The sequence below is a fragment of the Corvus kubaryi genome, unplaced genomic scaffold (assembly GCF_017639235.1).
Source record: "Corvus kubaryi isolate FWS band 111438036 unplaced genomic scaffold, C.kubaryi_AGA036_p1.0 136, whole genome shotgun sequence".
Taxonomy (NCBI): Eukaryota; Metazoa; Chordata; class Aves; order Passeriformes; family Corvidae; genus Corvus; species Corvus kubaryi.
In genome coordinates, this window is record NW_024580670.1 from 8,282,911 (window position 1) to 8,293,534 (window position 10,624).

The 10,624-nt window shown below is 44.5% G+C and overlaps 1 long non-coding RNA gene across 1 annotated transcript; it reads right to left on the minus strand.

Annotated features, from left to right (window-relative positions):
- Window positions 1-445: 445 nt before the first annotated feature.
- On the minus strand, window positions 446-8,173 carry LOC121658438. Its single transcript, XR_006013974.1, has 4 exons — window positions 8,032-8,173; window positions 7,644-7,748; window positions 6,775-6,886; window positions 446-3,277 (listed from the first exon to the last, which is right to left on the minus strand). It is a non-coding gene; the product is annotated as an uncharacterized LOC121658438 (long non-coding RNA).
- Window positions 8,174-10,624: the final 2,451 nt, after the last annotated feature.

Here is a 10,624-nt window from a genome sequence, read left to right on the forward strand (position 1 = left end):
CAGAAGTCACATTACCAAAGAGCTCTGCAGGCACGGGCCAGAGTGCAGCATTTTGTTATGTGGTCTCACCTTGCTGGAAACACACTGTCAGCTTCTAAGGTAAAAGAATAGGGATTGGATTTATTTCTGTAAACCAAATCCTTGCTTGCTTTACTTGCTGGCCAACTGTTCAGGCTCATGCTTCTATATATTGCTGTTTGGAAAACATTAATCTAAAATAATATGGACAAAAACCTATTGCTGGTTACTGGAGTCCCAGGGGAACAAAAAAAGGAAAAAAAATCTGGACAATTTCTGCTCTCCTGTAATGAAAAAAGTAAATGGAAGTATCAAAGTGACACCTCCATCTAGTAGAATTAAGGAATTGACTTTTCCTATCTTGAGTCAGAACACTGCAAAAAAATTCTGACAACCTCAGTTTAGAAAAGTGTCATAGGAAAAGCAGGTAATTCATTCCTCAGTGCAGCCCTTTAATGTATAAGAAAGTATACTTTGCAAACTAATATACCTACTGAATTTTACTCTACATGATTTTGTCTCACTTTTCACTTCCATGCTTTCACTAATTGAGCTTCTGTCTTTTGTTATTTGTACAACAATATCTCAGGGGATCATCTTGTTCTCTTTATAAAAATCTAACTAAAGTGCTCCCGATGTATAACCATGTCTTTGTACTAACTTGTGTTAGTGGGTGTACTTTAGCTGCATAGCTGGAACATTTAAACATACTGGAGAGGATGCACAGAGTATATAGAAATCTTGGATGGTGTTTACATAGCCTTCCCACACATTTTGCCAAAACTGTATTGCTCCAAGTCCTGTGACATGCTAAACAAAAACAAATTTGAGCACCAACAAGGGCAAACCTCAAGAGCAGAAACACATAGTATGTGGATACAAGTGTTATTTACCATAAATCATATGGCTGAGATCTTTAAAAGAAGCTCTTTTCATATATGATCTTGATGTTACTGAAAGGAGTCACCCTTCAGGATGTGATACTCTGCACAGGAGAGCTGAACATAAGTGCTCCACAATTATGTTTCATGAGACCTCACCATATGCCACACACAAAACTCATGTAGCGTAGAAATCAAGGCTCTATCCTGCAAGCAGCTATGAGAAAGCTCAGCCATATTCATGCAAGTCCTGACAAGGAGAGGAAAAAAAAAGAAAGTAAAACTAATTATTGAAATTTATGGGCTCAGGTATTTACATAATGATTACAATTAACAAGATGTTTATCTCCATTTTTATTCTTCATCTATGTGCTTGACATTTATATCAGTCATAGAAATTATATATTTAAAAAAGGAAAAGGTAATTCAGGTCAGCCAGGAAAAGCTCTTTGGGATCAAACTGGAGCAAGAGCTGCACAGAAAGGAAGAAGCCCTTCATGCCTGTCTGCATTTAGGCTCCAGCATGGCAAACATCGGACCTGTGAGCTCCCAGAGATCTGGCCCTCAGCCCCCTCAGCCTGGCTGGAAATACAGAGGTGGCAGCTGACTCATGTTCCCACCAGGTGAGGATGCTGAGAGCTGAGAGTCCGCTCCTGCCTCAGAGCAAAGGCGACAATGGTGACAAAAGGCTCCCAGGTAATCAAACAACTTTACCCAGTCAAAAGGAAACCTGCCCTGCGAGTGCAATCCATCTGGAGCAGCCCTCGGTGCTCCATGCTGGGGACAGCTCTGGGCCAGTCTGTGGGCAGAAATGACCTCCTGACCATACCCCACACTGTCCAGGTGTGCAGAGGGGCACCTGCTCCAGCAGGGCACAGGGCTTAACAGGTACTCAGCTCCTCACCAGCTGAGAGTGAAACCCTGCAGGGATGGGACATAAAAACCTATGAAGATGAAATCTGGAGACACAAGATCCCAGGGGAAGGTATCCATTTCCAAAAATATCCTCAGAGGGCCACTGACTCCCAAGTGCCACCAGAAGCCACATGATGCGTGCCATCCTCATTCCCGTTCCCTCCGCACCCACCCGAATCTGACGCATTCCTTGCAAATGAAGATAGAGAGATGCAATGACAGGGTTTTGCTGTGGAGAGTACACTCTGTTTACAGCTGCTGCTGTTGGATTTTAAACTGGGAAACAGAGACTGAGCCTCTTCTGAAGCAATAGTGAGAAAATACCTTTGCTCTTTCTTCCCCTCCAGGCAGATACCAAGGAATTCCTGACAGGACTGTAGTGAGGAGGCCGTGTTGGTGCAAATGGGCCACAGAAGTCCTTTGTGCTGTGTCACAGCTGGCCCTGGCACAGACATTCAGAGCCCCTTGTGCTCCACTTGAATGTCCTCTCTGGGACATTTTCTGGGACATTCCTTGGGCTGCATTCATCTTTACACTGCAAATGAGCAATCTTTGTCAACAATCAGTTCTTTACACATTTTGGCACCTGACCTACACATGGCACACCCAGTCAAACTGCATGATACATTAGCACTGCAAGGAAAGATATATATAAAATATATAATCTATAGAAACATATGCACTGTATTGTTTTTCCAAAGTCTGTCAGATCACTACATTACAACAGAGAGGCTATTACAGACAGGTTTAGTTAGCTGTGCATCATTTCACACCTTCATTACAATCTTTACTGGGAAAATGGATTGCTTTTGAGCCTCTCTCCATTCTCATTAAACTTCTACTCTTGCGAGGTGTCAGAACTGTAAAATGCTTAATACAGCCAGTTAATTATAACACCACTCACTACTTCAGCCTTTTCAATTACCCATGCTTCCACCGGCTGGAGCAGCCAAGCTCCCACCCAGGGTGAGTCAGAAAACCACTAACAAGGGAGACCAAGGGGTGGCCAGAGGATAACACACTCTGCCAGACCATGTGGAACCTGGAAAACCATCAGAAAGCTTTCCACCAGCAGCAAACAGCATTTCTTGGGAGGTGGAATGGGAAGTTTGTGATCATGCAAGGATGAAAGATGGAGATGCAGAGTTGTTTTCAACTTCCTTTGTTAATACTGGTAACTGAGAGTCCAACAATATAAACATTATTAAGGAAGCTGTCCTTGGAGTTGCTCAGGGTAAATAGAAGCACTTTGTCAGATGAAAAATTGGCAGAGATTAGCCTGAAATCACATAAACAACTTTGATTTCTGCTTCAGGACACAAGCTGCCAGATCAGAGTTACTTCTCTCCTTGTCACATTTGTGCATGTATGGCAAGAGCTGCAGAAACCTCAGCTGATTGCAGCTCCCAGGGATCAGACACTGGAAGTCTCCTCCTGGTCCAATGGGCAACTTCCACTTCCTTCTGTAAAAGGGAAGAGAAACAGTTCAGACAGAATCTGACACTTATGCAGAGCAAACTGCACCCATGCCCCCGGAGTTTCTGGTGGTATTGGGGGGATCTGGTATTCTGGGGATGACATGAAGCTTTCTGGGGTTTCTGAACAGCACAAACACTGTGGTGATTGTAAAGCCTGACATACCTTCAACAACTGCTTCACAGGGGAATGAAACACCTCTGACCACCCTGTCTGACTCCCTCCCAGAGCCGCCTGACCAGCTCCCACCTGAGCTGACTCCAGCCTCTCAAAGAAACCTCAGTTTCAGGTTTCTCAGAGCAGCAAACCCACTAGGATGCAAACCAAGATTTTCCAAGGATAAATGACCCTCCTAGATTGTAGGCACAGCACATGGCTACACAAAGGTCACTGCTCTTCTTAGCTCTTTTCTCTTTTTACAAAAACAAAGCAACTAAGGATTTTTCAAGTCACACCTTGCTGTACAAATGAATATTTCATTCTGAGCAGGTAACTCTCAATGTATTTATGAGGAAAGCATCCTTGTGTAAAGGAACACCATGTTCCAGCAGAGACATCCCAAACACAGCTGAGAAAGCCATCTCCCTTATGAGGGATCAGAAGATCAGAGTGGTGTTTTATTAGTTGTATAAAAAGTATCTTTAGCTTTCAGTTGAAAGGAAAAATTTGCATTTAAATAGAAAGATTAATAACTGTAATACACAGAGCCCACACTGAATAATTTTTTTGTAACAGAAAATAATTCATATTTTTATATAAATTGTTCACCTTAAGTCAAGCTACAAAAAATGATAATCATAATATTTTATGGAACAATTCTAATCTAATACAGCTTTGTTGCATTATTATTCTCCAGTGTAAATAATGCATGTCTGCAGTTTTGAAAAAGGCTGGATTTAAAATACTTGTCTCTGAAAATTCAAAAGGATGTGTGCTTTTTGGTGTGTTTACACTGTGCATGAGTTTTACTTATTAAAATTAAAAAAGTCCTTCAGAAGGATAGTAACAAACCAGTCCTTCTACTGCAAGGACAGGCCAGGAGGTGATGCTTATGGAGAGCTTAATGAACTTTTTTGGAAAGAAAGTTTTTCTCTAGAACACACAGATTTGGGTTCACTCAAGTATTTCAACATGATACTGAACTGTTGAGTTGTTTTGGTCAGGTTTGAAACCCGGTCTTAAAACCTATAGAGTTCCATTTTGGCATTCTTTTGGCATTGAGGAACAGATTTTAATTTTATTTTGCCATTATTTTTACCTACAGCTATATTTTTTTAAACACTGACTCCGAGCCATAGGAAAACAACCTCCCTTTTTCCTTTCAATCTAGCCAAGCCTTTAAAAATATATAAGAACATTGATGTTTCAGAGAAAACTTCCAAAAAGTCCTCTAGGATCATCTTGAAGCATTTCCTTTTTTTGTCTGCATGCATTTTGCTTTAGTGCATTAGTTATTTTCCCAGTGCTCAGGAGGACAGCTGAGAGCAGAGGGTGATTGTCTCCTGGTTAGAGCCCCTGGATGGTCTCCTGGAGCTGTCCCAGCAGGGATGTCATACCCTGGGGGGCTGATGGATGCAATTTCTTCCTGCTCCATCCCTCTGGGCTGCCAGCCTGCTCCCAGCTCCCCAGCCCACCACGAGGGATGTGTGGGGGAAGCCATCAGGAAGAAGCCAGAGCTGCTGCAGTTGGGCAGAACAGCTGCATTTTCCATGCTGTGTCCTGGAGAAGAGGCCAGTGCAGCCCAGGGGCTGCAGCAACTGCTTGAAGCAGCTCTACTGTTGTTTTTTCACTGCTGGAAGAAGGCAATTCCTTTGCTTTCCCCTCCATGCCAGCAGACCTCTATTACACTCAAAGCATTTATTTTGCCTCTACCCAGGGGATGGCTCCTACATCCCATGGCCAATTGGCTCACACTGGCCACTGTTCCTAGGCACAGCAAACCTGGCAGGATGCCTCCAGGCTGGAAGTGCCACAAGCTCCTGTTTGCAATGGGAAAGGAGCAGTTTCTTCACTGGCCTCACTGTGAGATTCAGAATCTATTTCCCTCTGCAGCACAAGCACAGAGTGGGGAACTCATGACGTTTAATTTATCACTTCCTCATATATTCCAGTCTTTACACATAAAAACTTTTTAATTAGAGAAGAAGAATCAGGAGGTAGTTGCCTGGTGTTTCCCCAGTGCCACAGAGATAATAGCAGAAAGCAAACTCCCTTTTTCTGCTTGGAGCCACTGGCACCAATAATTACTCTCCCAAAATTCAGCTCAGGTTCCTCTTGCTGTTCATTTAATCTTTGTCACTCTTGCTGCCTTCCATTTCATCACTCAAGCACCGGGCAACAGGCACAGACACAATCAAGGAAGTTTGGAAGAGCCGCTGCTGGCGTAGAGTGGAAAGCCCAGCACTGCTGGAACCGAGGGCTCGACAGCAGACAATCAGCAGAAGATGCTCAAAAACACGGCGTGTGTCCATTAGGGAGCTCAGCTCTCTTTAGGCTCTAATGCATCTGGACTCCAGAGACTTCAGGCTTCACTGTCACTGGGGTATGTGCTACTTCCCAGCCTGCTTTTAGGTTGGATGGTAGTGCAAGGATCGAGATGTTCATCTTCCTGCTCTCACTCCCTGTGTCACCATGTGCCCAGAGCCCACAGTCTGGTGCCAACAGGAGGGACGCACTGGCAAGGCTGGCAGCTCCTGGAGAATCCCTCTCCATCATTGTAATCACAGAATTACAACACAAACTAAAGGGGTGCAGGAAAACACTATAATGTTTTAAATGCTGTACAGATACAAATGCACCAAAAACCTAATTTTAAAAGGTCCTTTAAACAGTCAAAATGAAAAGGCAAACCCTTGATGACAACTAGTGAAGAGCACGTGAGAGCTAATGAGGACAAGCCCCAGCATTAGCAGCACACCCATCTAGAGCAGGGGAGGCTTGGGTGACCAAACACCTGATCTGCCAGTGCTGGCTGGGCTCCTCCTGCCCCATCTCCTCCCTTTAGTTTGGCAGCTCAGACACTCAGGGGAACACAAAAGGATGTCAGGAGGTCAGGGGCAGCTCTTTCCCAGTGAGTGAGCTGGGCTTGGATTTGGTTGAGGAGGTGCTTTGTCTCAGGAGATTTGGTACCAGGGATGTGAGGTGGATGCATGGCAGCAGATCACACAGCTTTCATTGTCTGCCTCAGGACCTAATGACACAAACAAGTACAAGCCAAAGCATGTATCCCTAAATCTAAAAAAAAATCCCCTAATCCAAAAAAAAAAAAGTCATGCTCAGGTAGGAATTTATGTTACAAATTTTCCCTTGTTGGAAAAGGCTTTTGGAGAATCTGCACCACAGCAGGGCTGGTTTAGGAACCATCAGGGTGGTGCTGGGGGCTGGGAAGTTGAGCTGAGCTGAAGACAGGTCACCCACACACAGGCAGGGCTTGGGCAGGTCCCTTCACCCCAGTCTCCACAACAGGTCCAACTCTTGCTCCTACCTCTGTTCCCAAGGTGACGCAGCTTCCGGAGCTTCACAGGAGTTTGCAGCGAGGGGCAGGGGGATGAGAGTGCCATGGGTAGGGGATTTCTGCTCCAGGGGTGATGCCGGCACTGGAAAGGATGATGGGCAACTGGTTTAAATCCCAGTTCTTACAGCATGGTCCCAAGATGCTGCTGTTACACATTGCTCTCCTGTGGCAGAGACACCTCTGCCACCTGACACCTCTGCAAGTAAGAAAGAGCAACCCTTTCTCCAGCAGCTGTCATGCCTTCAGGCAGCTTCACAGGCAATTGTGGTCTAGTCACCATTTTTGCCTATTGAGAGGGCCAAGACTGATCAAATCTTTTCTATTTAAAACAGCAATAAAAGGAAACTAATTTTCTTGTGCACAATGTCAGTTAGCTTTACAATATTTTGTCATATATTCCTTAGCTACTCAAGGTTACTTCTGGAGCTTCTGAATGCAAATATTGCCTGACAAGAAGGATGAAACCAGATGATTTTTTTATCTCAGCTATACATTCACATATCACATATCCAAAGTTAACAGGTGACTCTCTTGTGTAAAGCCATTTTCTACTTTCCATGCATCCTAAATAACAGCTATGAAAATCCTTGTCTATTATATAGTAAGATAGTTTGCTGCCTTTATTTTTCTGACCACATGTGTATTGTACAAGCAGAGGACAGAGGCTTTCATGTTATCATCCTGCTCCCTGGTAATCTCATTCTGCAATCTCTGCTTTTTCATTGCCATTTTCAGATGTTTAATGAAGCAACACATGGATATGAGATACCCCTGGTATTTCTTTTGCCCAGTCTCTACCATTTTCAATCTCAGAACTGAATAAACGGAAATATATTTACCAGGCCTGCTTTGCACTTCCCGAACAAAACTCCTTTTGGAGGCAATGAGAAATGTGGCTAACATGGACAATGCAGGTTTAAGTCTCCTTTTTTTCCCCACACTGCCTGTGTGGAATAACATAAAAAGAACACATTCACAGTTATTAGGCCTTGTCTGCTCTTTAGCCAAATATTACCATTAGGAAAGAGTGTTTCCTAAATGAAGAATCTTTGTTTATACTCCACCACAGCCATTCCCTTGTTGCCTTCCCCTTGAGACCTTGTGCAAGTACCAGCAAAAGTCCAAGACATAAATATGCCACACTCTGCACACAGGTGGGGATTTGCCCAAGAAAGCCATGCAAAAGCTCATTTCTCCGCATTTCCAGCTCAGAGTGGCTCCACTGACCTTTTCTTCCCACACAGCCATCTCAAACGACAGTAATGATCAGGCTTCCACACTGAAGGTCAGCAACATCAACCTTGTCCATTTTTTCCTTCCCCACAAGTTCACACACATCCTTCCGCTCCCCAGGATCACGCTCAGCCCACTGGTCTGCAAGAGCATACATTAGAGGGAATTTTAATGACTTGAACTCGTGCTGAACTTCCTCTTTTAGCTGCTATTTTAGTGATTTGTTGACTCTCCAAGGCTCATTCAGGACTTTTTTTTTTAGCCTTGACAGAGTAGATAGAGTAGACACGGATTTTATGTGCCAACTCTTCTGTATTTTTGGCACTCCACTTGTCACATAGCAGGTCAGTGAAATACAAGTTCAAGAAACAGAGGATGCCTCCCACGTATATCTGTGATGTCTCAAAGTAGCCTAAACTAATCTCTTCCTCTCTTCACCATTAGCAGCGATGCTAAGCTGGAAGCAACGGCTGAGAATGCTTTAACAGCCACACAGAATCCTAATAAGATCTACTTAAATTTATATGGTCCATTTCAGGCTGGCTGGTTGGTTCCTTAGCCACAGCCTCACAAAAGGAGCTGAGTACACTGCTTCATTTTTTGTGGGCTTTTGAATTATTTTAGCATTGTCTCTGATTTTTGTATCAGCCATCTGCAAAGTGTGGCAGGATGTGTGTAAACTTCTATGGCACTTGTTATACTTTCTCCATTATTATCAGATGGGAAAGAAAACCAAAGTTAAGGGAGATTAAGGTCAGCGTACTCTCAACATCCAATCGCTGCATAATCCACTGTGTTATCGCCAGGGAAGATTATCAGCCTTGATAGGAACCATTCTTTGAGCCATTCAGCTCTGTTGAGGCCCACTTCACTGACAGAATGGTATTTCTGTTCGATCTGAAGGCAGAGAAATTGTGCATAAATTTTCCACCACGTCCCACTAATGTGCAGCAAGTGACTGTGCAGGACACGGGAGAGGCACTTCACTGCAAAGCACAGCTCTGCTCTGTGCTGTGCTCTGTGCTCGGCTCTGTGCTGTGCTCTGTGCTCTGCTCTGTGCTCTGCTCTGTGCTGCTCTGGGCCAGAGCAGAAGGGATGCCAGTGATGTCCCACTGGTCATTTGGAGACAGCCCCCCCCCCCCAAACTGCTAAAACGCCATGGGGATGAAGGAGAGAGAAGAAGCTGCACTGACCAAGGGGCTTCCTACCAGCCAGGAAGGTGTTCCTGGGCAGGATGAGGCCTCACAAGGCACAAATCCCATGCTGTTTCTTGCAAAGGGCTAACAGGCATGATTTTTTTTTTTTTGATGTTAAGTGGTTCAAAGAATTATTTGGGGAGGGTGAGGCACAAAGTGCAGTGCGCTTGGGATGAGTGACTCCATGCCCTGCCTCCACTCTCCCAGCAGAGATGTGTGACATTCCAAAAAATACCCTGAAAGACATTATCTCCTAGCAGGAGCGATGAATCTCTCTCTAGCAGGACTATAACTCAGCAGATACGCTTCATCTACCAAAGTTCAGTAAGGCTGGGCCCCACGCTGCTTCTGAGCAGCACCACATTGACCTGTTAATAGTCTCTGCATGTCTCTGGGTGATGGGTGGAGAGCAGAGACAGGACCCAGCAGATGCTGGGCTCTGCCATACTTTGCATGGCTGAAACACCTCTATGGTCCAAGAGCAACCAGAATATCCCATATTTCAGGATGATATCCCTCTGTTTGTAGTTAACATATAGAAGTAGAAGTGTTTTCAAACTATCTTAACTCACAGTTCGTTATCCACTCCCAACAAGCTGATGACTGTTGCTCTTCCAGAAGTCGTCTCTTAGCAACAAAAAGGCTCATCAGCTTAGAGGACTCCCTCCAACTCCATGCTGGGGGTTCACGTGGGATCTCAAAGGAAGGCAAGATGGAAGAGCAGCTGCTGACCCTGGGCAGGCAGCATTCAGCTCCAGGAAACTCCCTCTCAATTATCACATTGTGCACAAGTGAATGAGGGATATTCCGCTCGGGTGCCCAGGAGGGGACAGAGGAAGAGGCACCTTCTCTTTCCCACAGGAAGATCCACCATATACTCCAGGAACCAATGCCTCACTGCAAGCCTCTGCCACAGAATCTGATCCTTAAAAATTCCTGCAGGCCTACAGCAGTCAACGGCTGCAGTTCAGGCCATAGAAAAATGCCCGACAATGACTTGTAATTCAGTCAGAGGTACCAAACCTATACCGAACCAACGCCTTAATTTGCTCATGGGGCTTTTGAATCACTTGCAAGTTACTTGTGTCACGCCTACCCCTTAATAGCTCAAATTCCACAGCTCCTTTCCATGGATTTCCACTTCTTTTTTGTTTTCAATGACTTGCGATTGCAGTACTCATCTTCTGTATCCGTATTTTAAATATTGTGGGTATCACATGGGGCAGGAACGGAAACCTCAAAACTGATTGATCTGGAACTGAGCAAATGACCAACCGAAGCCAATACTGTGGAAGGAATCAAAATAACACAATTACAGCAAGCTACAAGCAAAGGTGGAATAAAAATTCATAAAATACTTCCACTGTTGGAAAACACAAGGCAAATAATTC